A 19,330-nucleotide genomic window follows, 5' to 3' on the forward strand; every position below is an offset into this window, starting at 1 on the left:
CAATGACCATCTTAAGGATCCAGGAGCAAAATGGTCAACGTTTGAAGATTAATTACGAGTGACGTTCAACTTCCAAAAACACCACCTGGAATTCACGTCTTTTAGGCAACAACCAACAGCAACCATTGACCAAGTCATGAGTAGATGCAGAGACAAGGGGCATGATTGTGACTTCATGGTAGCAGAGCTGACTGACAGAATAACCAAGCTCTTAATAGCACCTACCCCCAATGGAAGCATTCCAAAAAGACCTCTTGGACCAACCCAAAGGTCACACCGTGGAAGCACTACAATAAAGCAAATGCAAGTACATAGCTATCCTAATGGGTAGACAGAGTTTACATGCCATGTGTAATTCATCCACCATTGGCACGATAGCCATTGAAGGCAAGCCTAGTAAGCAATGCGGGTTGTGTGTCTCATACATGCACCCAGAAAATGCCCAGATTTTAATGTTGTAGGCAAGGCATGTGGCACCAGAGGACCCTGGAAGCTCCAATATAGAAAGCATAGGCCAAAATAAGTAGTTTGATATCATGTGAAACCACAGAGGTCTAGCAGGTACAGCATTCCAAATAACCAGGAGCACATACCAAACAGCATCAAGACAAGATCCATAAAATGTCTAGCCAAGCTACACAGTCAGATGATGAAGATGACCAGACCATCGATACACAAAGTGAGCAGACCTTCAGCATGGTGAACATCAAAGAACATATTGACATATTGGTACCAACAGAAGCCTTTGCCACTGTCCATATTATATGCCCGCAGATGCAGATCAGCATAACCAAATGCAAAACTGGTTACTGGTGCAGGTGCAATACCCTTCCACTTCGTAAACTGAAATGTATGTACCCACAGAAGTGGCAAGTAATGGTTAAATCAACCAATGCCAAACTCAACACGTATGATGGCTTGGAGATTCCATCCCTGGGATCCATGATACTCAAATGATCTATGAAAACTCACCCTGGTCACCCCAGATATTTTATGTTGTGAACACCATGGGTCAAATGATCGTAAGCCTACCAGCATGCAATGACGTATTCTTGGACACTATCCCATGGTATTGTCAAAACAATGATGAAGACCACAGACCATGAAGAGCACCATTGGAAACCCTATGCTTACACTAAGAGAAGATCACTTAAATCATCAGCCAACAGGCTGAGTGGCACAATTTGAACTGAATATGTATACCCATTCCAAACATGCATGCTTCGTCAGACTGCTGAACCAATGTAAAATTAAGATTCAGCAGACAAGTATGGACAAACCTCCCCAGTCTTTATACGTCAATGCCCCCCAGGCAAATGAATTGCATTGCTCAAAAAACAGTGGAAGATGCCCATGACTGGCATGCAGGTAATGAATTGCAAAACCTGAATATCAGACTGAAAGTTCAAGTACAACACTTAACTGATGGCACCTGGAATCCAGCAGAAACTATGAGCATATGCCCACAATCAAGATCTTATCAAGCACAAGCACCAAACCGTGTGATGGTGCAAAGAAACAGACGCTAAAACAGAAAAATATCACAGCCAGAAACACAGAGCAGTCCTATTGCAAATGGAGCACAGTCTTAGACACAACACAAACACAGCATCCCTAACCAGCATACCGAAAAAGTACAGCAGCCTCCATCATGGACCACCACGACTAAGTCTGGCTGAATCAGCAGATCCCTGATACATTTCAGAGTGTTGTAAATTTATTGCCTTCTATAATGGTTTATTCAGACACGATGGGCAGAATTTTCAGGTTGGCAATGCCCGACCTGCTCAAGGGTAAAATAGCACATGACGACCGTCAGGTGAGTGTCCTGAGGTCATCCTGCGCTTGCGTGATATTTCAGTTGGCAGTCACGTGCTAAAGTCGGAAGCGCGCCTGCTGACAATTGAGAGGGCAATTAAGCCCACCAAAGTTGCAAGTGTCTGTGATTTTTCGTGGTCCATCCAACCTCACGGTTGGCAGATGGGTGAATCGGCCAGGCAGCCTTTGCATTTTTCATGAATCCTCATCCAAGGGCGGGGTTAGGTTTCCGTCATTAAATTTTTTTTAAAAAGTCTGCGGATAGCATTTTTATACTGATATATGTTCAGGTGACTATTTGCAACGCTTGGACACTTTTGTTCTGATTTTAAAATCCTTATTTAATACTTTTGAAGCCTTCAGCACCCTGCGGCAGCTCTCTGCCTTCAGGGAGTTTTCATTCCGCGCTCGCCTGCGCCCACACTTACGTCAGTGCCCACCATCCTTCCGCCACCCGCACCCCCCCCCCACCCCACCCCACCAGCGCTGAGCGTTTCAGTGTGCGCTTAACGCTGGCTGGCAGTTAGTTGGCTAGCCAGCGTGAAATTGGGGCTGATCACAGTCGGTGGTCTGTGCCCTGGCCACTCCTGGACCAGCCGATGGTGCCCAATGTTATTTAGCTTCACTGTCATGTAATTAGGTTTGAACTTTTCAAGGTAAACAATTTTTATTAAATAAAGGGGGATGTTGTGATATGAGGCATATTTAAGGGGCCATATCTTAAACTGCATCTCAATCTCGACAGGATGTGATGTATCAGTCCCGTGGCTCATTCAGGTTCCACTCCCTGAAGGACATCAATGAACCGATTGGGTTTTTAGAATCATTTTGCAGCTTTCAAGGTAATTTTATTCCGGTGGCAGGCTACAAATGACCAGCTATATTGAATGCATTTTGAGAACTGGTCCTGATGGGACTTGAATTCTCAAATTTTAGATTAATAGCTCAATAATCACTGGGCTACAGGCAAAGCAGTTCAGGTGTAATAAAAAAATAGCAAGAGGTGAGGTACCAGAATTATTATCTGTCTGCTAATTTTCCAAGTTAGAAAAAATAAGGCTGCACAGAGTGTAAGCATGAAAATGGCCAGCAGACGTACAGAAATCAATAAAAATATAGTGTCCTTCATGATTTTAGAACATCCCAAAGTGCATTACAGGCAACGAAGTACGTTTGAAGTGTAGTCATTGTTGTCATGCAAGAATTTGGCAGTCAATTTGCACACAGCAAGCTCCCACACACAGCAATGTGATAATGACCAGATAATAATCAGTTTCTGTAATGTTGACTGAGGGATAAATATTGACCAGGAGAACTCTTCTGCTCTTCATCAGAATAGAGGTATGGGTTTTTTTTATTTTGTCCACCTGACAGGGAGAATGGGGCCTTATTTTACACTAATATAAAAGCAAAATACTGCGGATGCTGGAAATCTGAAACAAAAACAGAAAATGCTGGAAAAACTGGGAACAGACCTGCTGAGTTTTTCCAGCATTTCCTGTTTTTGTTTCTTATTTTAATGACAGCACCTCCAACGATCCAGGATTCTCCTTCAGTACTGGCATCAGAATGTCAGATCGGAATACGTGCCCAAGTTTCTAGAGTGGGATTTGAAATCAGGACCTTCTAACTCTGAGCTAAGAGAGCTACCAACTGAGCCACAGCTGACACCACGTGAAATAAGAAACTAGCAGTTATTTAATGGAAATGAATGGACAGAATTGGAGTGAATTTCCATGTGGCTTTACCTGCTCGTTCACCATTATTTCAGATCAAAACGCAAAGGACCCCAGGACAGACAACATAAACACCACTTATACCATCTTTTGGGGGTGAGGGGGGGTGTGCTTTCATGCATCTTCTGCTATATTGCGGCTGGAGAATAGAGAACACCCATGGAAATTAGCTCTGAAAATCTAAAGATTGGGTGCCCACAATTTCCCAGGGCAAGCTATCCATGAATTCCATTCCCCTTTGGAATGCCAAATCACATAATTCCTCAGTTATCACCAACGTATAAACAATCTACACATCAGTATTGTGTCAGTCATCTTAATGTACACTGTATGACAAACCATCAGAGCATATGCTCTGAAAGCATTGGCACAGTTTTGTCTACATTTCAGAATTAACCACATCATATTATCCCACAGACAGATGATGCGGCACAGTTATGTTAACTGCTTCTGACTCACTGACCTATGTTTGCTCCTGTCCTCCCAAGACAACTGTTCTCATTCTCCTGTTCAAATCCCTCCAAGGGAGGTCTCTGTAATCTCCTCCAGCTGCACATCAATCATTCACCATCTCCACCCTCCTCCAATTCTAGCCCCTTCTGCATCCCCTGGTTCCATCACTCCACATTAACAGCTGCATCTTCAGCCACTGGACCTTAAGCACAGGAAATCTTTGCCTAAACTTCTCTGATTCCCTGAAATAAAAACAGAAATTGCTGGAAAAACACAGCAGGTCCGGGCAGAATCTGTGGAGAGAGAAAAACAGAGTTAACATTTTGAGACTGTATGAATCTTCTTCAGAGTGTCTATTCTCTGATTCCCTTACTCTGTCTCCCCTTTTCCAGATGCTCCTTAAAACCTGTCTCTTTGAGCAGATTTTTAGTCACTTGTCCTAATGTCTCCTTCTTTGGTTTGATGTCAAGGTTTTGTCTGATGGTGCTTTTGTAAAGCATTGAGACATTGTACTACGTTAAAGGCGGTACATAAATGCAAGTGGTTGCTACTAAAACTGTTTCAGATGTTGCCTGTGGCTGGGAGGATTCATTCAAATTAATATCAGTGAGGAACAAGGGGCAGTGCAGCTTTTAAACATGAAAAGAAATGATGCAGATTCCATAAAAACCCTTAATGAGACTTGGTGAAAAATGGCAGGCTGCTATTTTGCCAACCAACATCAGCCAGATTCTCCACTAAGATTATTGTCTGGCAAAACAGGAATCCCAGGCAATGCACTACCTTTAAATCAGTCAATCTCTGCTCCTAGGAGTTGATCCACTGCTGAAAGCTTTTATCCTTCCTTTGCAGTACAGTCACTGCAGCTTTTCAACAATGGCTCAGATAGAGAGACAAACATTGTTATCCTCATTAGCTCCGATTCTGTACACACTAATGTTGTCACCTGGGGTAGCAAGGAAAAGGCAGGTGCTTAAGATCCTGTGAGCAGATTCTCCTACTGGTCTTATGGTTGGGTTTTTGTACGCCTGCACCTGCTGAGGGTGCAACAGGGTCAGTCTCAAATATCATCTTCTGCTCTTTGTACCTGTTCAAACATTCAACAGTAACCCAAACCAAGAGTATTTTTTTGAAGGAACACAGGAGCAGCAGTAGGCCATTTAGCCCTTGAGCCGGTTCTACCATTCAATTAGAACCTTAGATCATCTTTATCTTAACCCCGTCTCCTGGTTCCAACCTGTATACTCTTATCTAACAATAACCTTAGCAATCTCAGTCATAAAAGCTCAAATTGATCCCCAGTCTCAACAGCTTTTTGTGGGAGGGAGTTCCAGATTTCAACTCTCCTTTGTGTGAAGAATGATCTGGCTCTAATTTTAAGTTTATATTCACTTGTTCTGGACTCACCCCTGCCAAATAGCTACCCACTCAAATCCTTAAATCATCTTAAGGACCTCAGTTAGATCACCCATTGATCTCCTATAATCAAGGGAATACAGGCTTCAGTTATGAAACCCATCCTCATAATTTAACCCTTTTGGCTCCGGTGTCATTCTGGTGAAGAACATCGGAAAAACGTAGACTGTCTGCTGCACTGCCAAAAATTTTGGGCTTGCAAGCTAACAAGCTCAACTTCAAATCTGGCCAATTTTGATTGTTTCCTCTGCCATTCATTTGACATTCTAGCCACTCTTCAATCAAACTTCTCATCTAATTTATTTTTCATTTAACAGAAGCATTTGTTCCATTTCCTTCATTATAAAAGACGACTGTACTTTTTTAATGAGCAAACTCTTATGACAGGAGCTCATTATTTCATCACCTAAAACAGGAGTCTCCAAGCTTTGTAATTTCGTGGGCCAATCTGGCATGGACTCGATGGGCCAAATGATCTCCTTCTGTGCTCTAAGTGACTTTAATTAAGTATAAACTATAGACCTGTTTTTTAAATTTATTCATTCATGGGGTGTGGACATTGCTTGCAAGGCCAGCTTCTTTGCTGAATAAAATGTCTTGCTAGACCATTTCAAAGGGCAGTTAAGAGTCAACCACATTGCTGTGGGTCTGGAGTCACATGTAGGCCAGAGTAGGTAATGACGACAAATTTCCTTCCCTAAAAGACATTTGTGAGTTAGATGGGTTTTACAACAATCTGGCAGTTTCACATATGGTGTTGAGGTAGGAGATTAACCATGGTCTCATTGAATGATGGAGCAGGCTCAAGGGGCTGAACTGCCTACTCCTGCTCCTATTTTTTATGTTCTTGGTCACTATTCCTAAGATTAGCTTTTAATTTCAGATTTATTTAATAAACTAAACAGCCAGCTCCTGTGGTAGGATTTGAACTCATTTTTCCAGTTCATTAGTCCAGGTCCTATGGATTACTAGTCGTACCATAACCACTATGCTGCCAAGGCTACACATGGGAATAGATGCTCCTCATAATTTGACATTTAGCCACTCTTCAATCAAATTTCTCATCTATTTTTTTTCATTTAACAGAAGCATTTGTTCCATTTCCTTGATTGGACAAAAGTGTTACATGTGTATGATATTCCTCCTGTATCTACTCCACCCAGATGCTTGATCACCCCATCGAGACTCAGTTCTTTCTTCATGTTTTGCAACTCAAATGTACTTTCAACTTTGAGGAGCTTGCTATTTTGAAGGGCAAGAGCCATCTCGATTAGAGATTGTGACTAAATGTATGTAAAAGCTTATGGAATTCAGGAGTTTAGGGGGTATTGCAATTTAGAAACAGTATAAATGGCTTCAAAACACAGCCATTGAGGGGGAATGAAGACAAGTACAATGAGACATGCAGACAGACAGAATGACTGGATTATCTAGGTCAAATCAAAGAGCTTCAAGCCACTGATGTATTTTTTAAGTGTAATCACAGTTGTAAAGTAGGAAGTGAGGCAGCCAATTTGCACACAGCAAACTCCCACTAACAACAATGAACTAAGCGGCCATGTTTCAGTCATGTTGATTAGTGGATAAATACCATCTGGGACAGCAGGGAGAATTCTCCTGCTCTTTTTCCAATTAGTGCCAAGGGATCTTTTACATCCATCTGAGATGAGGTGGGGGGCTGCAGTTTAAAGACACATCTGAAAGTTGGCACTTCTGATGGTGCAGCACTCCCTCAGTACTGCACTGCAGTGTCAGCCTGGATGGAGGGAGTAAATTAATCTCAGCTGCCTATTATTGACTATTCCTCGACAGTGGTATCAGATGTAACCTGAGGTGTTGGCTGTGAATGCATGTAACGTCTAATCTTTAGTAAACCTTTGGACATTTTTCTCTTTACTCATCATTAGATTCATGATTGCTGCTTTTGCTGAAATACTGAAAAAAGTATATTGGTAACAAGGACACCATCTTGGAATTAAAGCCACGTCAATTAAAAGTAAAATCAGGAAGCACTCTGCACGAAAAAGATAATGGAAACCTGGAGCACGTATCACCCCACAGGAAAAATTGTTATAGATGTTGGGTATCAATTGAAGCTTCTCTTAGTGTATTACATGGATATAGATTCCTGCCTGATCTAAAATATTGCATGTTCCAAATTCATCTATGCTCAGGTGTTGAAACCCAGGTAGTTGTGACTGTGATGTGCACAGGGTAAAGTAATTAAACAGGTTCATCACACAATGGTATAGTAAGAAATTGCCACACAGCAATCCCATAGCAACAGTTCCTAGTGCCACAGTCTCAGGTGGTGTATTTTGTCTTTTAGCGGGGTAAGGGTAGGGTGTGCATTTTCCTGGTAGGTTGTTTTTAATTCATTCACGGGATGTGAGTGTCACTGGCTAGGCCACCATTTATTGCCCATCCTTAATTGCCCTTGAGAAGTGAGCAGCTTTCTTGAACCGCTGCAATCCATGTGGTGTAGGTACACCCACAGTGCTGTTAGGGAGGGAGTTCCAGGATTTTGACCACACGACAGTGAAGGAACAGGGATATATTTCCAAGTCAGAGTGATGAGTGGCTTGAAGGGGAACTTCCAAATGATGGTCTTCCCATGTGTCTGCTGCTCTTCTAGGTGGTAGTGGTCATGGGTTTGGAAGGTGCTGTCTAAGGAGCCTTGGTGAATTGCTGCAGTGCATCTTTTAGACAGTATACACTGGTGCCACTGTGCGTCAGTGGTGGAGGGAGTAAAGGTTTGTGGATGGGGTGCCAATCAAGCTGGCTGCTTTGTCCTGGATGGTGTCAAACTTCTTGAGTGTTGTGGGAGCTGCACTCATCCAGGCAAGTGGGGAGTATTCCATCACAATACTGCTTTGTGCCTTCTAGATGGTGGACAGGCTTTGGGGAGTCAGGAGGTGAGTTATTCACCACAGGATTCCTAGCCTCTGACCTGCTCTTGTAGCCACAGTATTTATATGGCTAGTCCAATTCACTTTATGGCCAATGGTAATGCCCAGGATGTTGATAGTGGGGGACTTCAGCGATAGTAATGCCATTGAATATCAAGAAGCAATGGTTAGATTCTCTTTTGTTGGAGATGGTCACTGCCTGGCACTTGTGATGTGCGAATGTTAGTTGGCACTTGTTAGCCCAAGCCTGGACATTGCATTTGGACATGGACTGCTTCAGTTTCTGAGGGGAAGCAAATGGGGCAATTGTGCAATCATCAGCGAACATCCCCACTTCTGACTTTATGTTGGAAAGAAGGTCATTGATGAAGCAGCTGAAGATGGTTGGGCCTAGGGACACTACCCTGAGGAACTCCTGCAGTGATGTCCTGGAGCTGAGGTGACTGATCTCCAACAAACACAACCATCTTCCTTTGTGTTAGGTACGACTCCAGCCAGTGGAGATTTTCCCCCTGATTCCCATTGACTCCAGTTTTGCTAGGGCTCCTTGATGCCACATTCTGTCAAATGCGGCCTTGATGTCAAGGGCAGTCACTCTCACCTCACCTTGGGAGTTCAGCTCTTTTGTCCACGTTTGACCAAGGCTGTAATGAGGTCAGGGGCTGAGTGGGTGTCAGTGAGCAGGATATTGTGCCATTTGATAGCACCGTTGATGAGCCCTTCCATCACTTTACTGATGATGGAGAGTAGTCTGATGGGGCATAATTGGCTGGGTTGGATTTGTCCTGCTTCTTGTGTACAGGACATACCTGTGCAGCTTTCCACATAGTTGGATAGGTGCCAGTGTTGTAGCTGTACTGGACCAGCTTGGCTAAGAACAGCATGTTCAGGAGCATAAGTCTTCAGTACTTTTGTCGGAATATTGTCAGGGCCCATAGCCTTTGCAGTATTCAATTCCTTCAGCCTTTTCTTGATATCACATGGAGTGAATCAAATTGGCTGAAGACTGGCATCTGCGATGCCGGGGTTCTCCGGGGGAGGCCGAGATGGATCATCCACTCGGTATTTCTGGCTGAAGTTTGTTGCAAATGCTTCAGCCTTATCTTTTGCTCTGATGTGCTGGGCTCCCCCACCATTGAGGATGGGGATATTTCTGGAGCCTCCTCCTCCAGTGAGTTGCTTAATTGTCCATTCACGACTGGATGTGCAGAGCTTAGATCTGATCCATTGGTTGTGAAATTGTTTAGCTCTGCCTATCACTTGCTTTTTATGCTGCTTGGCAAACAAATAGACCCGTGTTGTAGCTTCACCAGGTTGACACCTCATTTTTAAGTATGCCTGGTGCTGCTCCTGGCATGCCCTCCTGCACTCTTCATTGAACCAGGGCTTAGCCGCTAGCTTGATGGCAATGGTAGAGTGGGGAATATGCTGGACCATGAGGTTACACATTGTGTTCGAGTACAATTCTGCTGCTGCTGATGGCCCACAGTGCCTCATGGTTGCCCAGTCTTGAGTTATTGGATACGTTTAAAATCTGTACCATTTAGCATGGTGGTAGTGCCACACAACACAATGGAGGGTATCTTCAATGTGAAGATGGGACTTCATCTCCACAAGGGCTGTGCAGTGGTCACGCCTACTGATCCAGTCATGGACAGGTGCATCTGTAGTGAGGATGAGATCAAGTATTTTTTTCCCTCTTGTTGGTTCACTTACCACCTGGCGCAGACACAGTCTAGCAGCTATGTCCCTTAAGACTCGGCCAGCTCAGTCAGTAGTGGGGCTACCGAGCTACTCTTGGTGATGGACATTGAAGTCCCCCACCCAGAGTACATTCTGCACCCTTGTCACCCTCAGTGCTTCTTCCAAGAGGTGTTCAACATTGGGAGGGGGGGGTCATGTGGTAGGTGCTAATTGGCAGGAAGTTTCCTTGCCCATATTTGACCTGGTGCCATGAGACTTCCTGGGTCCAGAGTCAATGTCAAGGACTCCTAACTGTATACCACTGACGCCACCTCTGCTGGGTCTGTCCTGCCGGTAGGACATACGCAGGGATGGTGACAGTGGTGTCTGGGACATTTTCTGTAAGGTATGAATCCGTGAGTATTCAGGCTGTTGCTTGACTAGTCTAGTGGACAGCTGTCCCAATTTTGGCACAAGCCCCCAGGTGTTCATAAGGAGGATAAGCAGGGCTGAGTTTGCCATTGTCATTAGCAGTGCCTAGGTCAATGTTGGGTGATCCATTCGGTTTTATTCGTTATTGTCTTTCCAGCAGTTTGATACAACTGAGTGGCTTGCTAGGCCATTTCAGAGGGCATTTAAGATGCAACCAGAGTCAACTGTAGAGCAGACCAGGTAAGGATAGCAGATTTCCTTCCCTAAAGGAGAATTAGTGACCCAGATGGGTTTTCACGATAATCGTTTCATGTCACCATTAGACTTTTACTTCCAGATTTTTATTGATTTGAATTCTCAGAATTACTCTGGGACTCTGGATTATTAGTCCAGTGACAATGCCACTTACACCACCACCTCCTTTGTTTGCGGGGCAGTGAGATTTTTGCCCCCAGAATGTTTAAATCACTTCTAGACAGCTACTCTTTTTTTGACACATCATTCAGGATTTCAGTTCCTACCTGGGCTGAGGCCAAGTACCAATTTGGACATTAATCTGCCTCTTTGATCAGCTCCAGCTTCACACATGTCACGACATGCTTCCTTAAAATTACACCGAACTGAGGATATTTTTAACATGCCTGCTTGGCTCTCACCTGCTGCCCGCTGGCACTGTACTTACACTGGAATTGGGCGTAGGGAAGGGCGGGCTGTTGGTACATGTGTGACCCCTGCCTTTGAAAGGCCTCAGTCAGTTAATGACGCTCACAGCACATTTCCACGGTTTGCTCAGCTGCGAGGCTCGATACCACACCTTGCTAAGACAGAGTGGAGTCTTGCACGTTACTCTTGTGGTCAGCCACTATGCTTTCTTTTCTCCGCAGAGCACCGCGTTGTGTTTACACAGGTGAATGATTTTTTTTTTCTACTTCTCTTCCCTTTCGTCTCCGCTGAGGAAACTTGTAGGGCTAGTTTAACCCAGCATATGTATAACCTGTTTTCTCTCTGTCTTTCCCTCCCTCTCTCTCTCTCTCTCCCTCTCCCTGAAAACTGAGTAGGTAATTATGGGGTGTGCATGAACTCCAGCTTCAGATTGAGTTGCTCTATTGATGCTTATCAAATATCGGTGTGAAAGATGACCCCTGTTTCCCTTTGAATTAACGATTGTCAGATAGCAACCAAATGAGATCATTAATTCTGTACAGAAAACATCTCAAATGTTTTTAAATCACTTTGTGCTGTTGGTATAGTAACCATCTTTAAATGGTTTTGCTCTTGGAGGGTTTACTCAATCGTTTGGTCTCCTATGCTGTGTTTCCCTTGTGACAATGTATGTTGAAAATGCAGAATGCTGCAAGCGAGCCCCCAATAAACCTGGTGCTGATGGTTAACACAAGAAAGTAAGGGGCAGCTGTATTTATATAGCTCAGGATCATCCCAATTAAATACTTCTTCCAATGAATTAATGCGAAGTGCAACGATTGGTTATGCTGAGCATTAATGAAACTTCAGTCTCATATCATATTGTACCTTGTGCAGCCAAGTGTCAGCAATGTCTTAGTGAACAACACTTTTAGCTCTGAGCCAAAAGGTTCTGAGTTCAAGATCCACTCGCGGACCTTGAGTACATACTCCATGCAGACGGTCCCAGTTCGGTATCGAGAGAAAGCTGCACTGTCAAAGATGTTATTTTTCCATTGAGATGTTAAACCAAGGCCCTCTTGGGCAGCACCAGAAGTCCCATGACATTATTCAAAGAGCAACGGAGTTCTTCCTGACATCCAGGCCAATACTTATCCCTGTAAGAAACAACGGCTGACCTGCTTTCACCTGATTCACACTACTGCACAAAGTCAAAATCACCTTTTTGACACCAACACAACACTGGGACACAGAGCAATGCAGTCCAGTCTCAATGAACGTGAACATCGCCAATCCGATATTTTGCGTAGTTGATTTGTAAAATGTTAAAAATATATTTTTCACACTTTTACAGAGTTTCAAACCAAAAAAGTTCATAAACTAAAAGATCCACAGACACCGGTAACAGTGGTTAGTACTGAATTATTCAATCGCACTACTCGATTCCATTTGCTCTAATGTTCCTGCAGCATCTAAAACAGATTCCATTGACCCAGTGATGGCATGAGCTGATGAAATCACCGCTAATCATCCTGAATAGCTGGCCCCAGCCGTGCTGCTCAATCTGTCAGCGTCGCTGCATTTGCAAGATAAAGTGGAAGCTACGGGTGGTATATCTTCACACTTAAATGCCTTCACTTTCCTTCCTCTTCGAGACTAAATCTGACCATGTGTAGATTTCAAACTTCAAAATCTATGCACAAAAAATCAAGTAAGGGAGACTTTCGCTCACTTAAATGGCTATATCTATGATTACATGCACGATTTTAGTTTCGGGTCTGTCTCTGGAATAAAAGACACATGCCTTTTCTGCGACACTTCATCCATACAGAAAAGTTCAAGAGTTGGCTGTTTGGTACTTTCCACCGCCATAGCGGTTTTAACTGTTCTCTTCCGTTTAATCTTATGGTTTTTTTTTGTTGTCCCATTTGCAAGCCAGCCATCATTGTGGTTGAGTCTAAAATCTTGGAATTCCCTCCCTAACACCTTGGACTGCAGTGGTTCAAGGGGAAGCACGCCACTGCCTTCTCAAGGGCACCTAGGGATGGGCAATGAATGTTGGCCTTGGCAGCGAATTGTCACACCCCAAGAATGAATAAAAAATGATGGGTAGGGACATTGTCCAATGTGCAGCCCAGGAATCCTCTTGGCTAAGGACGAATGAAATTGTTCATTTTCCCCCTGCAGAGCATTGTCCAACATTAACATTATTCACACAGGAAACTTAATACTAGATTGAATCTGGTTAAAGATGGGCATCCAATCTTTTGGCTTCATGGATCTTTCAGAGATGCAACATGTACCATGATGCTATTGGAGTCCAGTTTAATGTTAAAATTAATGTTTCCATTTATTGTTGAAATATTATTAAAGGAAAGGAAGAAATAAAGGACTGCATGCACTTATCACACCACAGGATGTTCCAAAATTCTTTACAGCTAATGACCTACTATCTTCAATCACCTCCAACATTTGCTCTCTTTCCCATATAAGTGCAGGAAATGCAACACTTGCCCCTTCACTTCCTCTCTGCTCATCATTCAGGAGCCCAAACAGTCCTTCCAGGTGCAACAGTGCTTTGCTTCTAATGCTTTCAAGCTGTTCAGGATGCAGTCTCCTCTACACTGGGGAGACCAAACGTTGATTGGATGATTGCTGAACACTTTCCATGTTGCAGGAGTACAGGGAAAAGGCAGGGGATTGGGACCAGCTGAGTAAACTTACAAGGTGCCTACAGGAAACACGATGGGCCTAAAGGTGGTCTTCTGTGTTGTAATTATTCTATAGCTGGGATTTTCCCCACCCGCTGGCGTCAAGCTGGCATGAGCGGACAATGGCAAGAAAGCCAAAATCGGTTTCACAACGTCATGAAACTGGTTTGGAATAGTCCGCTCAGCCTTTTGATGATGGTCCGTGTTCCATGCCATCGGACATTGGGAACTTCATTGTAATACATCAGCGTATCATTACAGGGCCAGACCGCTGGACTCATCTGCCCCTGCTGGATTGTTCGCCCACACACCTTGACAACTGTGACATGCAGAAGTCGGGACTTACCACCATTGCAGACGCACAAGGAGCAGAAGATGCTGGAGCCTGACTTCAACAGGACCCTGAGGGAACATCCAGGGCATGCTGGGTGGAGTCTCATGGACATGGCTCTGCTGCGAAGCAGTGTATGGAAGCTGGAAAGTCACTGTTGATGCTCACAATGGATGATAGTCGAGGGGGTGAGAGAGGAAGGTCAGGGATTGACTGGGAGAGGAAGAGATATGGGGGGGTTGCTTTTGGGAGGGGGGTAATGAAGGTGTCGGAGGGGGTGCGGCTGGGAGGGGGGTAATGAAGGTGTCGGGGGGGTGAGGTTGTGAGGGGGGAGTATGGTGGGGGAGGAGGGAGTAGCAGCAGAGAAGATAGCAACTGGGGAAGTAGGTACTGGGGAGGGATGGAAGGTGTAAGGGAAGGAGTTTGGAGGGGGAAAGGAGTGCAGAGAGGGAAAGGAGTCCAGGGAAGGAAGGAGTGAAGAAAGGAGAAGGAGTAAGAGTGGAGGAAAAAGTAAGGATGGAGGAAGGAATCAGGAAGGGGGAAGGAGTAAGTCTGGACGAAGAAGTGAGGCTAAAGGAAGGAGTCAGGAGGGGGGAAGGAGTCCTGGAGGGGAGGGGGGAGGGGGGGGTTCAGAGGAGGACTAAGGGGGCTGGGGGAAGGAATTCCGGGGGTGGAAGGGGTTCTGTGGGGAAAGGTGTGCGGGGGGTGGAGGGGGGATGTCCAGGTGAACATACAAGGGAGGGGTCTAGGGCCCTTAACTGCCTCCTGGGGGGCAAACCGAGAGTGGGTGTGGTATTAGGGAATGGTGAGACTGACCGATGGCAGACTGAGGCAGCAGGGTAGGAGGGTGAGGGCTTGACGGTAGTGGTAGGAGGGACGGCGAAGGTGATTGGTGGGAACTTGGAGGCAGACACAGAGCCTGGGGGTGGGAAGGAGGAGGTCGGGGAGGTGAATTTGGGTGGGGGTGGGATTTTCAGGAAGGAAAGGAACGTGCACGTTCACCTGGACATCCCCAAAGGAAAAGGGTTGTGGCTGGTGGGTCACGGAGGGGAGGTGGAAGGTGATGTCAGGGGGGTCACCAGCGATGGGGGAAATTAAATGGGTGACTGGGGGAGGGGAAAGGACAGGAGAGCGAATGAAATACTGTATCACCACCATGCTGTCTAAATTGAAAGTGAAACGAGAGTCATGAGCGAGATCAGGTGCTGCACGGGAGTGTGGTCAGTGGGTGGGTGGAGATGCAGCTCAGCTCAGATGGACAGCTGAAAGTGAACCCCAGCAGGCAGCACTGAAAATACTCAGGACATTGAGGTGAGTGTGATATGTGAACGATCCACATACATGGGACAGTTCTTGCACAAAAGACCCTGCGACACACACACACACTTCTCCCTCCAGAATCACTCATTGTCCAGCTGCTCCCTCTGCGGTGACAGAGGACGAGGGTAAGGGGCTCACAGACAAAGTGGACTCAGAGTGGGAGGACAGCTTCTGAGATTCCTGAGTGGATGACCCAGGAGTGTCCAACTGCCCCTCCTCCTCCCCTCGGGTGCCCCGGGGCCCTGGCCGGACTCCTTGAGGGGCAGGAGCACCTGGAGGAACATCATGGTTCCCCCTTTCCCTCTCGCGTTGCCACTGCAGGAACTCACCCATGGCTGCCGCAATGGAACGCAGGTCTGCACACATCTCTGCATTCTGATGGGCCAGGGTCTCCATGGCGCCCACCATCCTCCCCATGGAGACCTCCATACGTGCACATGTGGGCACCGCTTCATCAGAGGGGAAGTGGAAGCACTCCTCACACTCACGTGCCATTCTGTTGAGGACTTCCAACAGCTCTGCGTGATGTTCCCACACCTTCTCCTGACACTCCAGGATGAGTTGGAAGGCCAAATCTAAAGGTTTGTCATCTGACTCAGACTTCACAGATGCCCTTCCCCAGCAATCCACCAAGTGCCGGGGAGCTCACACAGACCTGCCTCCTCCTGCTGTGGACATATGTCCTTGCAGTAGCCACCCGATTGTGAACCCGAGCCTGCTCTAGATCTCGGTCCCACCGAGGTGTGTGTCTCTGCGCTGATGCAGGGTATGGGTAGGCGCTGTGATGGGTCTTCCAGGCTGCTTATTTCCAGCTCTTCAATGGAGGAGGTGTCCTCTTGGCTGGAGGGGAGGACCTGGATGGAGCTGAGGGACTGGCTGGTTGAGGGTGTCGGTTGCTTGGCAGAGCTCCCTGTGCAGTTGAGATATGTAGTGCATGGCAGCAGAGTCAAAAGCAGATGAAAGAGCACTCACATTTGCTGTGAGAGAGGGTTGATGTGGTGCAGGATCCTTACGAGGATCCATCGCCGCAGGCACGGTTGTATGTCCTCACCAGTCAGTGCGATAGCACACTCCTCAAAGCGAGTGAGGGGCCTAATGTGGGCCACTCCGCCCCTGGCCTGGGACCTCTCCCTGCTGATGTGAGCGGGCCTCTCCTGCATGGAGACAGATGGAGAGAGTGTGAGCAGGACACAAGGCACTGCCTGAAATGTTTGTGTGGTGAGCAGAGCCATGGACAGGATGAGAGGGTATGAGTCTGATGGAGATGTGAGGGTGTGTGTGAGAGTTAGTGGTGTTGTCCCTTGAGGTGTGAGATCCCTGTGGATGTGTGATGGGATTGTGAGTGTGAGAGTTGAGAGTGATGAGAAGAGTGAATTACCCTGGCGGAACAGTTGAGACCATTCATCCTGTAGTGGCGCTGGGTGGCCGTCCTCTTTACTGACCACCACTGCCACTGCCTCCCAAGCCAGATTAGTGATGTTAATGCCCATCCTACGGCCAGAGAGGGGTAGAGGGCATCACGGTGAACCTCTATTGCGTCCTAAAGGTGCTCAAGGGACATGTCATTAAGCCTGGGGGCTGCAGTCTTTTTGCCTTTCAGGACCATGTCTTCTTTGCAGCAGTCATGGTCTGGAAGCACCGCGAGGTGTGTATGCGGCTGGGCTTTAAATATAGCACCCGGCACGATGAAGCGGCGGGGTGAATGAGAGCCTGCCCGCCATGGAAACAGCGTGTTTCCCGAGAATGCATAATTAATGCCGCGTGTTTGGGACAACATGGCGTGAAAAGCCGCCATTGCGGCCGGCAGGTAAAACATCATTTACACACGTGCTATCACACATAGTGCAAATCTGGGATGTATGATTCGGTCTGTAAGTTTGACGCAGAGCTTCTGGTTAATTTATTTTTGTCCCACTCTCCCTCTGACCTCGCTGTACTCGGCCTCCTACATTTTACCAGTGCAATAGTTGAAGCTCGAGGAACTGTGCCTCCTTAGAGTCGGCCATGGCTCGGGGGCAGCAATGCCAACTTCTATGTCGGAATGATGTGGATTCAATTCCCACTTCAGGGACTTGAGAATAAAGATTAGGCTGACATTCCAGTGCAGTATTAAGGGAGTGCTGCACTGTTGGGGGGGCTGCCTTTCAGATCATGTATGAGATCCCATTTTGAAGTACAGCAGGGGAGTTCTCCCCTCTGTCCTGGCCAATATTTATTCCTTACCCCACATCACAAACCAAAAACAGACCATCTGGTCATCATCACGCTGATGTTTGTGGGAGTTTTCTTGGTACAAATTGGCTGCTGCATTTTCTACATTACAAGAATGACTACGCTTCAAGAATACTTCCTTAATTGTAAAGTGCTTTGGTTATGAAAGGCTGTATAGAAATGCATGCCTTTGTTTCATTCTTTTACCTTTCACCCAGAATCAACATTGAGTTCAACAATTTCAGATTAAACTACGTAATTTTTCAGACACTAGTGTGCTGGTAATAATTCCGCTGTTGGCATTTACACCACCTCTAGACACATCTTTTGTTTCTTTACTTGTCCATTATCATCCCCTTTCATCTTGCACCATCATCCCTTTCGCCATTTAGTTTCTCCTATCATAGGCCTTCCTTTTTATTCTTTCACCCTGACCTCTCTGCCCATGCTTATAACATGCTACATCTTGAACTTTGGCCAGTTCTGAAAAAAAGGCCATTAGCCAGTAACATGAGCTTTGTTACTCTCTCCTCATATGCTGCCTGACCTGTTGAGTACTTCTGTCACATTCTGTTTGTATTGTTATAAAAGTGTACTCACTGTTGTAATGTAAGAAACACAGCAGCCAATTTGTACACAACCAGATCCCACTAACAGCAATGAGATAAATGACAGGATAATTTGAATACACTTTTGTTAGGAGATAGGTATTGACAAAATACCTCTTCTGCTTAAATAATGCCATGGGATCTTTTATAACCACTTGAGAGGTTAGTCAGGGCCTCAGTTTAACATTTTATCCCAAGAATGGTACCTCCAACGGTGCTGCACTTCCTTAGTACTGCACTGGAGTGCTAGTCTTGATTACGTACTCAGGTCTCTGGAGAAGTGAGACTGCTGAAATGTCAGAGGTGCTGTTCCTCTGATGAGTTGTAAACTGAGGTCCCCCCTCTCCTCTTGAGTTTGTTAAGGATTCCATTATACTATTTTGAAGAAGAGCAGGGGAGTTCTCCTCACTGCTCTGCCCAACATTCATCCCTCAACAAACATTGCTAGAAACGAATTATCTCGTCATTAATAACATATATGGAACATTGGGAAATCCTATTCCTGGTCCAAGAATTCATAACCATCATTATTTAATCCTGGTTAACGGGGTGGCTTTTAAAATAAAAGTGTGGGTATTGTTAGAACGTGATTGATTGCATGCCACCAAGAAAGTGGGCACACCCTTGACTCTGACTCTCTCCCCCTTATTCAATCTGCTGCCTTCTATGTTCTCAACACAGATTAGGGATTGGAACTTTGGACTGGTACTCGCTCCAAACAACTCAATGTCAATGTCTGAACTGGTGTGTATTGGCAGTCAGTTTTATCACAAATAGGCTGATCACATTAAGTTTTACCTTGTCAAAGTCGAAGGATCAATAAGGGCAGGAGACAGAAGGGTTTCAAAATATGTCACCTAACTGGGGACTGTGCTTAATACTGAGGAAGAATGTGGCAAATTACAAAAAGATGTCAAGAAACCTGGGCATGCAAACAGCCAATATAAATAAGTTATGCTTTGGTAGGAGGATTAAAGAGGACGCAAGTATATTGGAAAATAGAGCCTGAATAGGGTAGAGGAACAAAGGGATCTGGGGATTCATAAATCATTAAAACTAG

Source organism: Carcharodon carcharias, chromosome 9, assembly GCF_017639515.1.
Source record: "Carcharodon carcharias isolate sCarCar2 chromosome 9, sCarCar2.pri, whole genome shotgun sequence".
Lineage (NCBI taxonomy): Eukaryota > Metazoa > Chordata > Chondrichthyes > Lamniformes > Lamnidae > Carcharodon > Carcharodon carcharias.